Here is a 22,736-nt window from a genome sequence, read left to right as displayed (position 1 = left end):
TTTTTTCCCCTTACCTCTGTCCTCCCAAAAAATGATTTCTTTGATCTAATAAAAGTCATTTACAAACAACTCTCAGTTTATTTAGTAGGGAAAGACTGAATACTTTCCCTGTAAGATCAGGAACAAGAAAAGGTCCATCTACTATCAGTTCTCTTTATCTATCATTCTAAAAGTCCTATCCAGTGCAAAGGCAAAAAGATTAAAATAAGTAAATAAATATGTTTTAGAAAAGAAAAATAAAACTATCTTTATTTGCAAGTTAAATAATTCTCTTGTATTCATACTGAAAAAACTACATAGATACTTATGAGTAATAAATGAGTTTAGTGAAGTCTCAGAAGCAATTTTTATACATAAAACTCAGTTTATTTATGCTGATAATAAACATTTGAAGTATGAAATTTAGAAAACACAGGATAATGATATAGTTAGGAGTAAGTTTATCAAGAAAAACCCAAGATATGTATACTAAAGATTAAATTATATTAATAAAAATTAAGATTTAAAGAAATGAACACATGTACCATTCTCAGGAACAAAAAGTCATACTATTTTACATTAAATGCAATACAAGTCAAAATCACAGCAGATATTTTTGCAGAAATCAGCAAGCAAATTCTAAAATTCACATGAATAGGTAATCAACATAGTGCAGCCAAAACACTATATTGAAAAAAAGAAACAGAAAACTTGAGGGCTTACACATCTGACTTGAGAGCTTATTATACAGCCACAACAATTAAGAGTTTGTTATGAGCATAAAAATCAATGTATAACTGAACCAAAAATACACTTTCACAAAGGTGCCAAAGAAATTCAAATGAGAAAGTCTTTACAAAACTGGAACCTGACATCCTTTGAAACAATTAACTTAAAATTCATTTTATGCCTAAATATGAAACCTCATGCCAAAAGCACATCTAGCAAAAAATAAAACAAAAAAAAGTGAGGATATCTTTCCAAGTTTAGTGTAGGCAAAGATTTCTCAGATTAGGGCACAAAGAACATGGAAGAGAAAAGAAAAAGTAAGAAATTAATCTTTATTAAAATTTTTAAATTCTCTCTAAAAAATTACGTAAATAAAATGATAAACATGAATAATATATTTACATACATATACCCAAGAAAGAACTTTTATCAAAAATATATATCAAATTTATACTATTCAACAATAAGAAAACAAACGCCCCCCCTAAAAATTGAGCAAAGTATTTTAATCTGTTCCTTATAGATGTAAAAATGCTATTATATAGAGAGAGAATGAAATAATGCTTAACATCATTAGTCATAGGAGAAATGTAAATTAAAATCATAATGAGATACTTTCATTTCACACCTACAAGGATGGCTAAAATAAAAAAGATTGACAATGCCAAGTGTTGGAAAGGATGGGGAACAACTGAAACATGCATACTTTTCTGTAGAAAGAAACATGTGACTGGCACTTTCTTATAAAGCAGAACATGTGCTCAACATATGACTCAGTAATTCTACACCTACATATTTACCCCCCACCAAAAAAAGATATATAACTATACAAAGATTTGCACATAATTGTTCAGGGCAGATTAATTTATAATAGTCCAAAATTGGAAACAACAAAATGTCCAACATTTGGTAAATGAAGAAACAAATTGTAATACATTCATACAATAAAATTATGCACAGCAATAAAAAGCAAATAACTGAGCATGTTTAAAATCCCAGTTTCTTGGGAAGTTGAAGCAGAAGGACCACAAGTTTGATTCCAACCTGGACAACTTTATGAGACCTTGTTTCAAAATTTAAAAAGGGGAAAGGGACTGAGGAATGTAACTCAGTAGAACATCCTGGGTTCACTATCTGGTTTCACAAATAAACAAGTTCACAGAAACCTGAATAATATCAGAAACACATTGAGAAAAAAAAACAGACCAGAAAAAATACATCCTGTAGGATTTTATTACTATAAAAATCTAAAAGGACAAATCCAATTTATGGTGCTGGAAAGCAGATTAACAGTTACCTATGAAGACAAAGTCTTTATAAATAGGGATGGGTGGGTGGGTGAAGAGAGGCCAGGGGAATGGGGAAAAATAAGAACCAAGATACGTCATATAAAGGTACAAGATCCCAATGATGAATGTAACTGTATTGTATACCTAAAATGTACCAATAAAGAAAAACAATTAATAGATAAGAAAAAGAGACTATTGTACAATGGGGAGAGAAAATATTAGAATTGGCTGAAGAGATTTCACTAGCAAAGTCATTTTTAAAAGTCCATAAGTAGAAAAACTTAATTTGAGCCACAGAAGAAAAAGAAGGCAAATAAAATTTTTATAAATGAAAAAACAAACAGGTACCTATGCAAGAGTTTCAGGGTGAGAACTGAATAAGAGGTACAAGCCTACTTTTTGGTGATGGAAATGTTCTCATCTTGATTATTTTGGGTCCACAAATGTATATATTTATCAAAACTTATAGCAGGTGCAATTAAAATGTATACAACTAAAGAGGAAATGGAGAGACAAGAAAAGAGTAAAAGGAAGAGATAAGAGAAGAAATTTTGAACAAATTAAACAAAGGAAGAGGAAAAGAAAATTGAAGAGAACAAGAAAGTAAAATACACTCTCTAATGCAACTTCCTCTAATTCTCAAAACAACTTTACAAGTTTAAAAAAATGACCATCAACTTATTAATGCAGAAACTTGAGACCTTGAGATATCAAATAACTGTCCAAATTTTCAATTTTTCAGATGCTCCTGAACTTTTTCTACATGTTATTAACTATTAGGTTTAGTTCTAGAATGTCCTCCAAACTCCTCATATGCTCAGAGGTGGGCTCCCCCATGGATAAATCACTAACGAGTCCAGCAGCTAAGTGTTAAGGAAATGGGGCCTGATTAGAGGTGAGTCACTGGGGGAATGACCTGAAAGGGTATATTTTCCTCTAGCCTCCTCTTTTCACTCTCTTCTTGACTGCCAAGACATAGCAGCTTCCCTCCATCAGACTTTTCCTCCAAGCCCTTCCAGCCTTGGAGCCAGACAACTATGGACTGAATTCTCTAAAACCATCAGCAGAAATAAACCTCTCTTCCTTTGAGTTGTGGATGTCTGGTACTTTGTCCCAGCAATGAGAAAATGACTAAGACTGTAACATCCTCAGGAAGTCAATTTTCAGAGGGTGGGTTCTGCATATGTCAAGCACAGGTGTGCATGCAAAGTAGCTATTGAGAAGAGCTTCTGTGGGAAGGAGACCGAAAAGCAGGATTGGGCAAAGGAAGATGTCTAACTACAATACAGGCCAAACAACCCTCTGCCAATGACTCAAGGTGCACTGAAGTATATGGAGCCTCAGAGCGTCCCATGTTCAGGCAAAAGAGTCTGGTCATACTAGCTGGGCTTTGCTTAGTCATTATGTATGAACCAGGCATGGTGGCACATGCCTGTAATCCTAGCACTTGGGAGCCTGAGGCAAGAGGATCACTGTGAGTTAGAGACCAACCTGGGCTACTCAGTGAGTTCCAGGTCAGTCTCAACTACATAGTGAGACCCTGCCTCAAAAAAAACAAAAAAACCCAAAAACAAACATTTTGTATGAGATGCTCCACGAGGAGAAGCACAGCCTTGGAAAGATGGCCCCTTGCAGCTGAAATCTGATGCCTGGGCCATCTTCTTACAGAAAGAATGACAAATCCTTCTTTAAGGATATAAAGGGCTCATCTCAGTTTCTACCATAATACTAAATATAAAGCCACAAGGAGAAATATTCATTTTTCCCTGTCAGAAAAAAAAGATTGGAGGATTGCATTTGCAACTTCTTTCCCACGTCTACTTCTTCATGTACTATGGCATCTGCTGCCCTGCAGGTCTTGGGAAAATGAATCCTCTCCAAAAGGCTACCCACCTTTCACTTTCAGGAGAAGATTCCACGGCCTAGAAAAGAAGAAGGAATAATATCAGTAACTACAATGACAAAACACTTGTTTTATGTGCACGAAAGATCCAAAGCATCAAGTGTTTGTTTTTGTTTATATTTTTATTGTTGAAGATGACAGTTAAATCCAGGGCCTTCACAGTAGCTGCATCCAATCTTTTTGTTTGCTTGTTAAGACAGGGTCTCACTATGTAGTTCAGGCTGGCCTTGAGCTCACCATGTATCCTAGGTTGGCTTCAAATTTACAGCAACCCTCCTGTCTCCACTTCTCTAGTGCTGGGATTACAGACACGGGTCACCATGCCTGACCTAACCATTATATCATTTTTTTATTTTGAGACAGGATCTTGCTACTAAGTTGCCCAAGGTTGGGCTCAAATTTGCAATTCTTTTGCCTCAGCTTCCCAGAGTGTTGGGATTATAGGTGTGCACCACAATGACCCACTCACCATCTATGTTTTAATTCATTTAAAATTCACAACTGTCTGAGGTGGATGCCATTTTTAAGACTCATACAAAATGGACACAGTGAAGATAGTTTTCCACAGAATGGATCCAGCAGGATTCATTTTCTTAGCCCCCACACACTATGGCTCTCTCAGCATCCAAAAGACACTAAAGATCTTTTAATGATATACTATAAATATATTTCATCAAGTGCCACCTGGAGTCCCACAGCTCCTTCTTCAAAGAAAAGCCACCCACCAGAGTCCTCAGGTTACTCTTCATTTGAAACAAGAACCTTCTGATTATGCACATATCTGTCTCGAGGCAATCTGTTCTGACCCACTTGGTCTTAAACCATCAGTTTTGCATAGTAGAATAGTGTGAACCATAAGGAGAAATAGAAAACTAAAAAAGCCACATGGTAAATTTACCTCAGATTTTAAATGACGGATTTTTGGGTGCTGATACTCTGCCTTTGCTATCCTCGATTGGTCTATAACACAATCTGACTTTTGAATACTTAAAAATAGAGATAATTGAACACCCCACGCTGTGATGTGGGGCCTTGAAATTCAGTGCTGAATTCAGTGGTGGGAGGGCTGATTTGCATTAACTTAGTCATGCCCACCTCATCAACTTAGATAACTGATGTTAGGTCCCTAGAGTTTCCTAGGAACCCAAGTATGCCTATGAACACACTAGACTAGCAATCAGATCATGATTTTATTCTCAGTTATGTATTTAATAATAGTTCTGTAATCTTAGTTAATTCATTCCATTTCTCAGGGTTTCCTTTATCCACAGACTCTGAGAGTGTCCTTAACATTCTTTGTTAAAATGAATGAGGTAACATACAGGCCATTAGGGATCAACCTGTGGTCAGGAGGCAGCAAAATTTTCAGGAAGAGCCAGGGTTGAGAGAAAATCTAGCATGGCCTTGACATAGTTCTCCTTCCTCCTTGTTAAACAGGCTTAGTGGTAAATGTACTCCTGTGAGAAATGATCAGACAATAAGAAAAAGAAGAGATAAAGAATTCAGCAGGAAATTGTAGCTATAAAAATGATCTTAGTTCAAGAACAAAGAAAATAGGGTCTACTTCACTAAGCAGGAAGACATTTTTTAGCTCACTAGATTTCATCCAGCTGAACCAGATGGAAATTGAATTCAAATCCAAAGAAAATTAGAGACAAACTAATACACTGAAATGGGCTTTGTAATACCAATTTCCCCATTTTATTATTAGGGAAATCGACAGCCAGAGATCAATAGACTTCTCCAGAGTTGCAAAGATAAATTACAGGTCTATTACTAGAACTTGAGTCTGTATTCATTTATTAACTGAAAAAAAAAATATTGAGCACCTAGATGGCACAGACACCACCCTACCCTTGAGGCTGGGTAATCAAATAATGTTATAATCATAGAATTAGAACCATGACAAGTGACAAATAAATCACACAATGCAATGAGAACACAGAATAGCAAGAGGAGATAGCTTAGTGATAAACAATCTTGTAGGTCATGTTCATTCATTCATTTACTCAACTATTTATCTAGAAAACCATTTGATCATAGCTAGTTGGAGTCCTATATGCCTTGCTTATCTGTATGTCAAATTCTTCCCCTCTGTTTGGGAAGTTTTCTGTCATTAATTCTGTGAATAGTTTTTTATGTCATTTGTACTTTCTCCTGTTACTTCATGGATTCCTATCAATCTTTTATATTATTCTTCTTTACATCATCGAAGAATTGTTGGATGGATTTCTCATGATCCCTTACTGTTTTTAAGAGATCTCTATACTGCAGGCCCCAGCTGCCTTTCCCCTGAAGTTAGACCAGGTTCTGATGTGAGGTGCTGGTCCCTCCAACTTACCAACTATGGTGGTGTGGTGTGCTTTTATCACACAGATTTTCTTCACTTTTCCAGTGGGCTTCAGTTTTCATCTAGGAGCCTCAGAGAGGCTCTCTTTCTCTTGTTCACAGCATTGTGGGGGGCATGGACACCACTGTATCCAAGGCTGGGCTCCTCTGCTGTGCTAAGGAATGGGTGGGCCTACCATAGGGTCTTGCACTGCTTCCGTGCTCCTCTGTTAGCAACCCATTTGAACACCCACCAAGAAAGAGGTATGAGCACCAAAGATTGAGCAATGTATAAAAATAGTTCCTGTCTCTTAGGGTTTATATCTAATGCAAGAGAGACAAAGGGAAAAAAGAAATTATAAATATACAAGATGTTGGGTTGTGATAGGTGCCATGATAATAAGCAGAATAGGGAAGATCAACAGAGTGATGAGCAACAGAGTGGTGACTCGAAGTGTTATTTTACAAAGAATGTCTAGGAAAGCCTCTTTATTAAGATGCATTTTGAACAGAGAGAAAAGTGAAGGAGAAAGTTAAGTAGGTGAAGAAGGAAAGTATTCCAAGCAGAGAGGACAGCACAGATAAATGTTCTGCAATGAGAACAGCCACAGAATAGATGAGGAACATCAACAAAGCCAGTGTCCCTAGAAGCTAGCCAGCAAGGGGAAGGGTAAGAATCTGGAGAGATCTTAGAGGAAGGAGCTTAGAAGGCCTGAAAAGGCTTAAAGAGAAAACTTTGAATTTCTGAACCAGGTAGGAAGTCATTGGGATGTGAAAACATATGAATAAGACAATCTGACTTAGGCTTCCGAAGGATCACCCTCACTGCTCTGTAGATGTAGACTGTAGGAAGGTAAAAGTAGGTCGACACAGAATATTTAACATGTAATGCAAATTTTGAACTTTTTTATTAAATAACATTGCAGAAATATCAACAAAAGTTTTTTTAAATAATAAAATTTACTTATTTATATAAACTGAACCTGGTAAGAGAACAATCACACCTGTATCCAGTACTTGTGCATCATCTGTGAGTGGGCCGTAAGCATTGGAGTAGAAGGAAATGAGAGATACAATACTCCACGATGCTGTGAGGCTGGGATGGTATAAGATTCAGGGATAAAATGAGCTGTGCTGCATATTATTTGATAATTTTTTAAAGTCTGAAAGTTTATGGGGGGCTATAAAATAGGTAGATCTGAACATTGAAGTAGCCACATTTTCAAAATGGTTGGGCCAAAATGTCCCTTGTCAGCTTCACAGTAGAAGGTAATTACCAGTAGGTTCATGCCTTGTGTGGGCAGCACGGTAGAAATGGCTCTAAAATAGGTTTCATTTTGCCCAAGGTAGAAATGGCTCTAAAAATAGGTTTCATTTTGCCCAAACAGCATTTTTAAAATATATATATTTTAAAAACATAAAAATGTATTTTAAACTTCTATGGAAAACTGGTCACAGAAACCCCGTGCTGCTGTTCTTGGCTGGCATTATTGGACTGGTTTGAGTATAGGCCGTGAGTAGGATATTCTCCCTTCAGTCCACAAAGTGCCAGGGCTCTTTCTGACTCAAGCACCTCGGTCTGCATCCTGTTGACCATGAGCCTAGAGTTCTGTTATAAAGAATGTTGCTGTACCCAATTATATGTACCTCTTCTCAATTTTGCATTTAGCCATTTCACTTTGATGTTTTTAAATCCATTTAGATGGAACTATTTACACCATGAAAATAAGCAAATGCTACAAATCAGGCTCTTGTCTTTTCAGAGAGCCTGTTATTAAATATACACCTACACACCACTGCCTGGAGCTCTTCTTTTAAGCAGCTCATCAAGTGGAATATTGATTGATCTATAAAGCCTCGAGACATTGAAATTCTAAAATGGAAGCACCAATTCTACATTAATTGTATCAGGTTAGACACTACAGAAATCACCTTTCCTCAAGCCTCATTTTGTTAAGGAGCTTCAACATTTTTACAGTCAAAATCAGATAATTTTGATTGGCCTTTGATTTCTCTAACTATTAAGGGTTCTTTGAATTCATATGTAGCCTCTTCCTTGATTGAGCTGGACATCAGGATCTCCTGCGTTATGAGGTTGTAATACAAGAAAGGAAAGGCATAACAAATCCCAAAGACATTACTTTACATTCACGATTTGTATATTTTCATCATTTAATATATTTTTTTCTTCATTGAGTTTATTGGTACATTTTAGGTATACAGTACAGTTACATTCATTATTGCAATCTTGTACCTTTACATAACCAGTCTTGGTTCTCATTTTTTCCCCTTGTACCTTCCCTCCCTTCACCCCATCCTCCCCTCCCCATTTATAAACATTTTATTTCCATTTTTTCATTTTCTCTGATTTTTTTCTTTACCTTATTACTTTTCCCCTACCCTTCCTACTTTCCCTACATCTTTAGCCCTTTTCTTCCCATTTCACAATGTCAGTTATCTCATTTATCATTTAATATAAATCTAGTACATGCATGACCGTGAGCCTAAAGCACCTAGAGACCATATAGCAAAACCATGTTTAAATATCCTAATGTACATTTTAAGGAATTTTCTGGTTTTGGTGAAGCAAAAAACAAGTATTTATTTTCTTACCCTATAAAGATCTTACACAGTCCTGAAAGACAGACAGCACCCTTGTTATAATGAACAGCTAGGCAACAGTTTTAAGTAGTTACCTTTTCTCAAGATAAAATATCTCAGGCAAGTAGTTCCTTTATGGCTTCAGTTTCCTAAAGCTTCTGACCTTATTTAGTAAATGATTAGTGGATTGGTAAAATCTCTTTAAAGGAGGCCTATCACTGTTCTACACATGATAGGATTTGCTAAATGATGGAGAGTGGTTTTAACCAATATCTTATCAGTGTATCTATTAGTACCTATTAATATAAAAGTTATTTATACTTTGTTTTTTACCATTTCACCTGGTTGAAAAATCTTATTGTTCTAGACAAAGTGTTTTGGATATACTTTAGATCTTAGCAGCAGCATCACTTTTCAGCCTTTTGGCTAAGATTAAGCATAGATCTTAGCAGCATGATTAGATATAAAGTGAATCAAATGTGTAATTAATTAATAGCATGAAGAAAAAATACACTTATATGAAGTTAGTAGATAAATGAGAACATATAAATAAAAGAAATAAGGATAAAATTAAAATCAAAAAAGTAAAATCTAGGGCCCAGGGATTTAGCTCAGTGGTTCTGCCACTTGCCTTGCAAGTGCAAGGACCCAAGTTTGATCCCTGGTACAAAAAAAAAAAAAAAAGAAGAAGAAGAAGTAAAATCTACTACTAGTCCCGCTTATATATGGATTAATTTTACTATTTAATAAAATAGGTTTCTAGTATTTAGAGAACTGAAAATAAATCAACTACAGGGCCGGGGATTTTGCTCAGCGGTTTGGTGGCCTGCCTTGCAAGATCAAAGACCAGAGTTCAATCCCCGGTACTAAAAAATTTAAAAAAATAAACTACATATACTATTCAGTAAAGATTCAGACCTTGTACTTGAAGCTGCAGTGAACCTGTTGCTGTGAATACCTAGCATTCCTTAAGTAATCCAATTAAAAAAAAAAATAGTAGAGCTTTCTCAGTTACTTGAAATGTGAACAAAAAAATGAACTCATTTGCTAATGTATTATGCATTTCAAATAGAAATGCTATTGATCTGAAGAAATAAATTGAAGAAAACGTTAGAAGATGGAATGACTTCCTATGTCCATGGATCAGCAGAATTATCATTGTCAAAATGACCACATCACCAAAAACAATCAATGCAAACCAGAATCAATGCAAGTCCTATCAAAATATTCTAATGACATTCTTCACAGAATGAAAAAAAGAAAAATCACAGGGCTGGGGGTTTAGCTCAGTGGTTCCACCACCTTCCTTGCAAGCACAGGGACCCAAATTCAATCCTTAGTACCAAAAGAAAAAAAAAGAGAGAAAAATCCTAAAATACATATGGAAACACAAAAGATCCAGAATAGCCATAGCAACCCTAAGCAAAAAGAACAGGCTAGAGGCTTCACAATACCTGATTTAAAATTACACTACAAAGACATAGCAATAAAAACAGCATGGCATTGGCACAAAAATAGACACATAGACCAAAGAAATAGAATAAAGGACACGGGAAGAAGAAAAAAAGCCCATACAATCAGACTTCTGATTCTGAAGAAAGAAACCAAAAATATACATTGAAGAAAAACAGCATCTTTAACAAATGGTGCTTGGGCTAAGGATTTAGCTCAGTGGCACCATGCCTGAATGGCAAGCACAAGGTCCTAAGTTTGATCCCTGGTACTTGAAAAAAAAATGATGCTCAGAAAACTGGATATTCATATGTCAAAAATTGAAACTATATCCTTATTTCTCACCTAGAAAAATCAATTCAAAAATGGTCAAAGACCTAGGTATAAGACCTGAAACTTTAAAGCTGACAGAAGAAAACATAGGCAAAACACTTGAAGCCATAGCCACAGCCAATGACTTCCTGATTATACGTCCCTTCCAATAGCAAAGAAATAATAGCAAGAATTAACAAATGTGACTATATCAAATTAAGGACATCTGCACAGCAAGGCAGACAATCAACAGAGTAAATAGCTTACACAATGGGGAACAAACCTTTGTCAGTTAAGCTTTAAATGATGATTAAGATCTAAAATAGATAAAGAACTAAAAAAACTTAACACCAAAAAAAAAAAAAAATCAAATAGTCCAGTAAATAAACAGGTGAGTGAATTGAACACTTTTCAAAAGAAAAGGAATGGCCAATAATTACATGAAAAAACAAGTTAAACAACTTCAATCATTAAGGAAATGCAAATAAAAACTATCTTGAGATTCCATCTCACTGCAGTCAAAATGGCTATAATCAGGAACACAAAAATTTAAAAACCTTGGTAAGTATATGGGGGAAAAGGAAACAGTTATACTACCAGTAGGAATGTAAATTAGTACTTCCTATGGAAGTACAGTCCAGGGATTCCTCAAACAAGAAAAAATTGAACTTTCTTGGAATATACTCAAAGAAATTAAAGTCAGCATACTAGAAGGATACCTGCATAAACATTTATTGAAGCACAATTCATAATAACCAAGATACAGAAGCAGCCTGAATTCCCAAAAACAAGAGCGGATAAAGAAAATGTGGTATTTTTGCACAATGGAGCATGATTCAGCCATAAAGAACAAAAGAATATCACTTGCTGAAAAAAATGAATGAAACTGGAGATCATGATGTTCAGTGAAATAAGCTAGACTCAAAAAGACAAGTATCTCATTTTCCCTAACATATAGAATCTAAAAAAAAGATGACATGAAAGTAGAAAGGAGATTATTATTAGTCAAGAGGAAGGGAATAAGGAGGGTCATAAAGGGGTAGAAAAAGTTACTAATTATATGATTGACAGTTTTTTTTAAGGCAATGCTGGTGATAAGTATATACATCAATTATACCACCATTTTTCTAATTAGGACTTGTTTTGTCTTTTCCATGCTTTTACTTTTACCTAATCTATATTTAAAATTAATCTCTTGTATGACCTAGAACAGCAAAAGCCATTATAGGCAACAGTCACATGGCACCAGGTGTAACAATTCCCAATTTGAAACTATACTACAAAGCCACTGTGATAAAATCAGCATGGTACTGGCAAAGAAATAGGCCTGAGGATCAATGGAACAGACTGGAAGACACAAAAACAAATGCAGATGTACTCAGCTACCTCATCTTCGACAAAGGAGCTCACCATCCTCAGTGGAGGAAAGATAGCCTCTTTAATAAATGGTGTTGGAAAAACTGGATATCAACCTGTCACAGATTAAAATTAGACCCTTATCTTTCACCATGCACTAAATTAAAATCCAAATGGATTAAAGATCTAAATATTAAAACAGAAACATTAAACTTGCTGGAAAGTAAGTTAGGCAGAACTCTGGAAGACATTGGTATAGGAAAAGACTTTATGAACAAATCCTCAGTAGCACGGGAACTAGCAGAAAGAATCAACAACTGGGATCTCATCTTACTAAAAAGCTTCTGTACTTCAAAAGAAACCATTAGCAGAACTAAGAGACAATCTACAATGTGGGAAAAAATTTTTACCAGCTGTACCTCAGACAAAGGACTATTATCAAGGATATATAAAGAACTCAAAACAATCAGTCCCCCCAAATATAAAGACCCGATCCAAAAATGGGCATCCGAAATGAACAGACATTTCTCATACAAAGAAGTGAAAGCAGCAAGAAAATATATGAAAAAATGTTCCACATCACTGGTCATTCGAGAGATGCAGATGAAAACAACACTGAGATTCCACCTCACCCCACAAAGAATGGCTGCTATCAAGAAATCACACAATAACAAATGTTGGCGGGGTTGTGGGGAGAAAGGAACCCTCCTCCATTGTTGGTGGGAGTGCAGACTAGTGCAACCACTATGGAAATCAATATGGAGATACCTCAAAGAGCTTGGACTGGAGGTTCCATTTGACCCAGCCATCCCTCTGTTGGGTATCTTTCCAAGAGAACTAAAAGAATCATATCACAGAGAAGTATGTGCACCCATGTTTATAGCGGCACAGTTTGTAATAGCTAAATCTTGGAAACAACCTATTTGCCCATCCGTTGGAAACTGGATAAAGAAGTTGTGGTTTTTCTATAAAATGGAATATTACTCAGCCATAAAGAGCGAGAGAATAGATTCATTCATAGGAAAATGGATACATATTGAAGATATACTCCTAAGTGAAATAAATAAGTCCCACATGTGTAAATACCAAATAGTTTCCCTGGTGTGAATATTCTGCAACAATGCATAAGATTCTAATAAGATTACTGACATTTAGAAATGGGAGGAAAGGAGCTAAAGGTGTAGGGAAGGTGTGATACGTAGGGGAAGAACAAAAAGGGAAAAGAAAAAAATGTGAGAGAATGAAAAGATGAAAATAAAGTGTTTGTAGATGGGGAGGGGAGGAGGGGGTGAAGGGAGGGCAGAGGTAAGGGGAAAAAAATGAGAATCAAGACTTGCCATGTAAAGGTACATGATCCCAACAATGAATGTAACTGTACTGTATCCCTAAATGTACCAATAAACTCAATAAAAAAAAATTAATCTCTTGTAGAGAGCATAAAGTTGTATCTTGCTTTTAATTGAAGTGTTTAGACAATTTACATTTAATGTAATTGATTTAAATCATTGTTTATTTTTTTTTATTTGTGCTTTTCTTTCTCTTTTCCTTACTTCTTTTGTTTTTTATAATTTCAGTTTTGCTCTTAAGTCAATAATACTTTTTTTATGACTGAGCATATCATCTCTTTTGGTAGTGATCCATGTCCATTCGAAAAGAATGTGCATTCTTATTCAGCTATTTGATCTTCAACAAAGGGACCAAAAACATGTGTTGGTGAAAAGACAGCCTATTCAACAAATGATTCTGGGGAAACTGGTTATCTGTGTGCAAAAATTGAAACTGGACCCTTATCTCTCACCACATACTAAATTAAAATAAAAAATGGATGAAAGATCTAAACATTAAACAGAAACATTGAACCTACTGGAAGATAAAATAGGTGAAATACAAAGACATAGGTGTAGGAAATTATTTTCTAAACAGGACTTCAATTGCACAAGAAATAACAGCAAGAATCAACAAATGGGATTGTATCAGACTAAAAAGCTTCTGTACAGGGCCAGGGATTTAGCTCAGTTGTTCCACCACCTGCCTCTCAAGCACAAGGTCCTAAGTTTGATCCCCAGTACAAAAGAAAAAAAAAAGCTCCTGTGCAGCAAAAGAATCAATCATCAGAGTGAAGAGACACCTACACAATGAAAATTTTTTCAAGCTACTCTTAGCTGAAGGACTAATATCTAGAACATATAAAGATCTCAAAAAAATTAAACTAAAATTAAAGATCTGGTCAAAAAATAGACAAGATAAATGAACAGACACTTCACAGAGCAAGAAATACAAATGGTCTACAAATATATGAAATAGTGTTCAACATCTCTGGCCATTACAGAAATGCAAATTCAAACAATACTAAGATTCTATCCTACCCCAGAAAGAAAGGCAACCATTAAGATATGAAATAATAACAAATGCTGGCAAGACTGCGGTGAAAAAGGAACACACAATTTTGGTGGGAACGTCAACTAGAACAACCATTATGGAAATCAGTATAGAGAAATCTCAAAGAACTGAAAATAGAAATTTCTTGTAAGCCAGTGATCCTTCTGCTAGGTATCTTCCCTAAAGAGTTTAAAACATCATACTATGGCAATGCATGAATACCAGTGTTTATATCAGCACAACTGTAGTGCTCACTTCAGCAGCACATATACTATATCAGCACAACTGTAACAGCTAAATCCTGGAAAAAGCCTGTATACCTATCAACAGATAGTTGGATAAAAAAATGTGGCATCTATATATAATGGAATACCACATGGTTGTAGAAAATGACAGATTTTAGACATTTGTGGGAAAATGGATGCACTTGGAAAATATAATGTTGAGTGAAACGAACCAGACACACGGCTTGAATACCATATGGTATCTCTCATTTCAGTGAGGCAAAGTACAAATAGAATAATAAAGGATGGATAGAAGGGGACAAGAAGATAGATCTCTGGAAATAGGGAAATGGTTAAAAGGAAAAAGTGTGAAGGTGAGGAGGATGCAAAGGGTAAATAAGTAGAATAAAGGTATGGCTAATAACTTCAATTATTGTACACATTATATGCCATAATGTGAACTAAGATTAATAATATCAATAAGCATTTAAAATGGGATGGGGAATTGGAGAAAAAGGGAGGGAAGAGGAAGGGAATGTAAAAAAAAAAGAAACAAGCTGTGGTATATACATATAACCACTTTCCGAGGTGACTGTAAACTACAAGAACTGCAAACATGTACTAATAAAATTAAAAATTAAAAAAGAAAATAATATGTATTCTATAATTGATGAGTAGAGAATTATATAGTGTCTACTGTGTCATTTTTCTCTTGTGTTTTCTTTTTTTTTTTCATTAAGTTTATTGGTACGTTTTAGGTATACAATGTAGTTACATTCACCATTGGGTACTTGTACCTTTACATGACGTATCTTGGTTCTTGTTTTTCCCCATTCCTCTGGCTTCCCTTCAACCCCTCCAACCTCCCTATTTACAAAGATTTTGTTTCCATTTTTTCCTTTTAATCATATTTTCCTTTCCCCTACCCCTCCACTTCTCTTGATGTGTGAAATTTTTCAATAAATTAGTTTAAATCATGAGTCTCTACTTATCTTTGAAATTACTTAGAAAATATTGATATTCCCAACTATACAGATTTCAAGTTTATAAAAATTTTGAAAAAGGGCCGGGGATTTAGCTCAGGGTTCGGTGGCCTGCCTTGCAAGCGCAAGGACCCAAGTTCGATCCCTGGTACAAAAAAAAAAAAGAAAAAGAAAGAAAAACACACACTATGCAAGTGAAAAAACTTATTTAATGTTTTAGATTTTCATTCTTTTGATCTCTATTATTAGGCCCATACAGATTTATGATACTTTGTGTCTTCTTGAAGAATTGACTGTGTAAAATGCCCCTCTTTATCTCTGAGTATACCCATATTATGCAATCCATTTTGTCTATTAGTAAAAAAAAGTTTAAAATGAAAAAGTCACTTATTTTTATTTTAATGTAATACCAATAGATAGCAATAAAGAAAATATTAAAACACATTCTTAATACTATGAAAAAATTTAGTTTCATTACAAAATAGAGAATAATAATAGTTAATACATTGTATATAATAATGTTAAAAGAATGGGAAAAATGTTACATAGGCAAAAAGGACATAAAGAAGAAACATACAAAAGCACAAAACTTCCTTGTCAATGAATTAAGAGAAACTAGTAGTATAAATGAAATAAACTAGTATATATATTAAAATATTTTTGAAACAATGAAATAGCTTGGAGAATTATATAGACTTCTGCCTATTTCCTAATTATCTGTATTTTATTTTGCTCTTTATGTATAATTTGTTTCTCATATAAAAGAAAGTATGCAATATTTATGTTTGTGTGTCTGACTTATTTCACTTAACATTATGTTCTAAACTTGCATCCGTTTGCCTATGAATGACTCATTTATCTTTCTTTATGGCAGAGTAGTACTCCATTGTGTATAAATATCCCATTTTCTTTATTCATATTTACTAACATTTATCTTCTCCAATGATCCTCATTCCTTTGCATACCCAAGTTTTAAGCAGGTGTCATTTTCTTTAGTATGAAGAACTTCCTTTAATATCTTTTATAACATGAGTTGCCCATGATGCATTCTTTCAATTTTAATTTATCTGAAAAAGTCTCATTTCTTTGAAGGTTATTTTTGCAAGACATAGAATTCAAGATTGACTACATTTTACTTTCAGTACATTTAGAATGCCATTTCAGTGATTTATGGATCATATGGTTTATAAAGAGAAGTCTATTGATTCTTATCTTGCTCTTCTGTAGATAATGGTTTTCTCTCCCCCCCAGCTGCTTTTAATATGCTTTTATCACAAAATCTCAGATATTTGCTTATGATACATCTCATTTTAGTTTTCTTGGGGTTTATTGGGTTTTGTGTTCATTTGGTTTCTTCAGTTTAGTTGATCTGCATATATAGGATTCATTACATTTAGAAAATTTTTAAAGTTTTGGAAAACTTTCAGACTATTATTTTCGAATAGTTTACTTTCTCCTGCTTGCTTACTGGGATTCTAGTTATACTATGTTGGGCTACTGGCTATCTTTATTGTTTTTAAGTGTGTTCTTTTTCTTCTGGGCTTCATTTTGGGTAATTTTTATTGCTATGTTTTAATCTGTAGTGCATAATCTGCTGGTATCCTCTTCAGTGAAATTTCTATTCCACATGTAGCTTTCAGCTCTGTAAGATGCATATGGTTCTTTTCATATCTTGCATCTCCTTTCCATTGTATTCATATTTGTTTTTAAATCAGTGAACATATTAAGCATATTGAAAATAAATGTTTGGGGGCTGGGGATTTAGCTCAGTGGTTCAGTGGCCTGCCTCACAAGCGCAAGGACCTGAGTTCGATCCCTGGTACCAAAAATACCAAAAAAACAAAAAAAGAAAATAAATGTTTGGCTTTCTTAACTCATTATTTTATCATCTCTGCTATATATGTCATTGATACATATGTTATCATATATCATATATGTATCATAGATTATATATACCATTTATATGTTATTGATTATATGTGTTACACTGATGAGTTTGCCATTTTGTCATATTCCTTTAAAGAATATTAGATTTTGATCTAAAAAAAATCAAGTTACTTGTGAATGAGTTTGATATTTAGTATACTTGTTTTTATTTCTTTTAGAGTAGGTCTATGAGCCCTATCATTAATTTAGACTCACTACTAAGGTATACCTTTCTTGGAGTTTCTATGAGAAATTTTTCCTTCTATGAGATGTTCCATGTATTTAATGAGTATTCATCACTCAGGTTTTGTGAACAATTTCCATCCCTGTGTAAGCATGAGGAATTATTTGGCTAGTAGCTTTCTTTTTTCTTTCTTTTTTTTTTTTGTTGTTGTTGTTTTTTTTGTTTTGTTTTTGTTTTTGTTTTTGTTTTGTTTTGTACCAGGGATTGAACTCAGGTCCTTGTGCTTGTGAAGCAGGAACCAGAACCACTGATCTTAATCCCAGGCCTAATAGCTTTCTTTATCAGTTCCTTTTTTGTTAGTAAAATTAAATATCTGAGGCTGGTTCACATTATAATAAAGAGATTTATTTAGCTCACATTTTTAGAGGTTCAACAGTATGGCACCAGTGTTAGATCAGTTCTGCTCTTATAAGAACCTCATGGAGATACCTAAAATGTACCAGTAAACTTAATGAATTAAAGATTAAAGAAGAACCTCATAGAGGATTATCTCACAATTATCTCTGGCAGGACCACATGCAGGGGTGAGAGATCCTGTTACAAGATAGGAGGCCAAATAGTAACTGGGGTCTAATATCCAGTGAGAACTATGTTGAGGCCAACTGAGGCCATATCCTCAGTGACCAAAAGGACTCCCATGAGGTCCCACCTGTTAATGCTTCCAACACCTCAATACCCCCTACACTGAGGACCAAGCCTCCAGTACATAACCCCTTGGAGGACAAAGCACATCCAAACCACAGTGCTGCCCTATGATTCCTTATTCTTCAGAAATTTTTATTTTGTAGCCTGTTGGGGTATTACCCTATACAAGCGCAAACTATAATTCAGCCAAAGATCTAAGCACAACTCTACAAAGTTTTTTAGTGCTCTTTCTCTGTATAGTTTCTTCCTCTCTACCCCACACATTTCAGCTATCTTGGTTTTTCCAGTCTCCTCAACTCAGCAATATTATGAGGATTTGGGGGAAATTCTCCATTTGTGTATGATAAAAATCAGTGCATGCAGGCTTACCTCCCTTATAAGCTTACTGTGCTTGTCTTTCGATCTCTACAGTAAAAAGCTGGTGCAATTACAGGGCTTATTTTGCTTCCCTATTTTTTGGTGTCACCACCCTATAATGTTACAGTCTGATGTTGGAAACTGGTTTTTCCCTCTATATATTTTATTTAGTTTTCTAATTTTGGGGGGAAAATAGGAAGTTTTTAACTTTGTTACTCTCATTGTCAAAGCAGAAGGCTGCACTATGTTTTTAGTGAATCATATTAACATTTGGAAACAAGTCAATTTGAAAAAAAATACAAATTTAATGGTTTAAAACAACACAAAATTATTATCTTATAGCTCAAAATCATTTATAGCTCAAAAGCCCACTACAGGTTCCATTATGAGGAAAACAAGGTGTTGGCAATCTTACATGGCTTCCTGGAGATTCCAGCAGTGGACCTGTTTCTTTGCCTTTTACAGCTTCTAGAGGACCCCTTCCTTCACTTTCAAAAGCAGAAGCACTTCCTTGCTCTTGTCTTTCTACATCCTTATGTCCAACACCTTTTTCCTTAATCAAATCTCCTTCCAACTCTCCTGCTTCCCTCTTCCATTACTGAAGGCTTTTGTGTTTACAAGGGTCCTCCCAAATAGTCCAAGTTAATCTTCCTATATTAAATTTAGCTATTTAGGAATCTTAGTTTACTTGCAACACTAAATCTTTGCCATGTAACCTAACATATTCACCATTATGGGGATTATGATAGGGACATCTTTGGAGGTCTGTCTACCTGCCACAAAGGACAAATAAACAATCCACCATCATATCTTGCAATCTTGACATTAGATTTGCTTCAAACCTCAAATCCCAAAAACGTAACTTCTTATGCAACTTTTAAACCCTGCTGTTCACCCCAGCACTTGATCGGAGCAGACTGGTGAGCACAGCCAAGCAAATGCAGGGAGCTAAGCAGATTCCCCACACTCCAGCACCCTGGGCCTTTATCAAAGCAGACCAGTGAGGACTGCCCAGCTGCAACAGTCACCCCTGCGGCATTCCCCGAACCCCCATGCTGTTGGACCTCCTAGTGGTGCTGGTACCTGGATCCATACTGCAGAGGCACAGGTGGTCATAAAGGTCACAAAGGCCATTTTACTGAGCTCCAGAAGATAGAATAGATGTGAACAACTGCAGTAAAGACACATCAGACCTCCATAGTTGGTAAGTTGGAGGGATCACCACCTTCCATCAGAACTTGGGCTATCTTCAGGGGAAGGGAAGCTGGAACCTGCCACAGAACCTTTCAGAGTTTAACTCTGTAGGAGTCAGGGAGCTCAATTTAGGCCTTGCAGCCAGAATTCAGCCTGAATCTCAGGGTCTGCCATTGGCTAGCTGAGACTAATTGACTTAGTTCTGCACATTGCAGCCCACATTGTCTATTATGACAGCAGAGATATACCCTGAAAGAGGCCCTTCAAATTTTTTTTCTTTTCCTCTTAATTTTCAGTTTTTACTTTAAAAATTCTATTTTTTATCACTCTTCAAATTCTTCCTTTTTTCTTTCTTCTTTTTCCTACTCAATCACTTGCTTTCCCACATTGTTCTTTATCTCCATTTTTATTTCTGTTCCTGATCTAATTCAGATTTATTTCTTTTTCTTTTCTTATCTCTTTTTTATTCTCTTGATTCAAAGGAAAGTGAGTATGATTTATAGCTTCCCTATTATTATTAAGTTGTCCTATTCTTGCCTTTGTTCTTTCACTCTGTATTTTCCTCTTGTCTTCAACAGTTTCCTAAAGTTTGCATGATCCTGTGTCCTCTGGTTTCACTTGAAACGTTCTCATATTCTTCTACTTATCTATTCCTCTTCTCCCAACTGCTTCTAAGTCACCAGCCTGAATGGTAAAGTTGCCATATTGAAGAGTTTATTCACTATGAACATATATTGGGCTGGCCCTCAATTTTGATTTAATTCACATGGTTAAAATGATAGATTAATAACTACCATAAATTGTCAATTTATAAGCTGATCTTGCTGCTATGTTGTTGCTGATTATATCAATTGGGCTAAAGGGTTATGATTGATTTAATCAGTTGTCCTTTCTGATATTATGAAAACGAGAATGTCTCTAAATCATTAGAGACTCAAAACCTAAAGAGAAGCTATATCAAGAAGATCAAAGTACTAACCCAGGAATTAAACCAAGGACAACATCAACAACAAAAATAAAAATGAAAAAACACTTAAGCAAAGCACAAATACAGACTTCCAGTTCACCAACAGCAAATTCTAGGTGATATGAGGTGGAAAAGTCTGACAATCAACTGCCAGAACACCCTGAACTCACAGCACAGGAAGTAACAAACAGATCTAACAGGCTCCAGAAAAATTCAAAATGGAAATAATTCCCCAGATAACTGCAGAGATGGTGAGCACAATGAAAGACATTATTAGAGACTCAAGAACAGAAACAGGAAAAAAAAAATAGATGAGTTCAGGACCATGATAGAAGCCATGAATGCCCAGCACAGGAAAGAAATGGAAACCATAAATGGCCAACATAGGAAAGAAATGGAATCCATGAGGTAGATTCAAACAGATATCCAGGAGATTAAAAGTCTACAGAAAGCTTTTGCAACAGAATGAATGAATGTGGAAATAGAATTTCAGATATAGAAGCTAGGATTGTATTCAATAACCATGAAAAGACAGATATCTTAAAAACAGTAAGGGATCATGTGAAATTGATCCAATAACTCTTAGATGAGCAAAGAAGAATACGATAAGCCTGATATGAATCTATGAAGTACCAGTGGAAAGTACAAATGACATAAAAAATGTTCAAGGAATTGATGACAGAAAACCTCCCAAAGAGAGGGTAAGAATCTGACAGATAAGTGAGGCATATAGGACTTCAATTAGCAATGATTAAAAAAAAAAAAAAAAACTACACCTAGACATATAATAGTCAAGATCCTAGAAACCCAACAGAACAACAAAATACTGAAAGCAGTTAGAGAAAAGAAACAAATCACATGCAAAGTAAAGCCCATTAGAATCACAGCAGACTTTTCAGCACAAGCCCTCTGATCAAGGAGAGCCTGGAGTGAGGTATTTCAAGCCCTAAAAGAAAACAACCTCCAATCTAGACTGAAGTATCCTTCAAAACTCTTTTAAAATAGATGGGAAATAAGATACTCCATGACAAAGAATGCTGAGAAGCATCATGAATACCAAACCAGCACTCCAAACAGTTCTAAACAATATCCTAGAAAAAGACAATGAAGGTCACAACAACATGAGGCCCAACAGAGCAAATCAATAAGGTAAGGCAAGAAAATAAAGGGAGAGGGGGAAAAATTTAAAAGGGCCAAGGGCAATAACATGACAATGATAAGGCAGTACATATCAGCTATAACCATCAATATCAATGGCCTCAATTCATCAATCAAAAGAAATAGAAAGGATTAAGAAGCAAAATCCAATACTATGCTGTATATGAGAAACACACTTAGTAAAAAAAGAAACTCTGAGACTGAAAGCAAAAGTATGGAAAACAGTTCTGCATGTGACAGTAGCCCAGAAAAAAGCAGAGATACCTATCTTATTCACAGACAAGTAAATTTGAAACCCAAATTTATTTAGAGAGACAAAGAAAGCCACTACATCCTTATAAAGGGAATAATCCAAGAGGAAGAGATGACAGTCATAAATATATATGCACCCAACAAAACAAATATTAAGGGACATGAAAAACTAAATAAGCATTAATACAATGGTATTGGGGGACCTAAATGCCCCACTGTCACAAATAGATCATCTAGACACAAAATCAACAACAAAATAGTAGAACTGAACCAAGCTTTTGAACAAATGGATTTAATAAACGTCTATGGAGTGTTCCACCCCAGAAAATCACAATATGCATTATTTTCAGTTGCACATGGGTTATTCTCCAAAATAGATCACACACTAGCTCATAGAACTTGTTTAAATAAATGCAAAGGAATTGAAGGAATCCCATGTATATTATCAGACCATAGTG

This window comes from Fukomys damarensis, unplaced genomic scaffold (genome assembly GCF_012274545.1).
Source record: "Fukomys damarensis isolate Sample0158 unplaced genomic scaffold, DMR_v1.0_HiC HiC_scaffold_26, whole genome shotgun sequence".
NCBI classification, from domain to species: domain Eukaryota; kingdom Metazoa; phylum Chordata; class Mammalia; order Rodentia; family Bathyergidae; genus Fukomys; species Fukomys damarensis.
The sequence above is the reverse complement of the archived record's forward strand: the minus strand, read 5'-3'. Positions refer to the sequence as shown.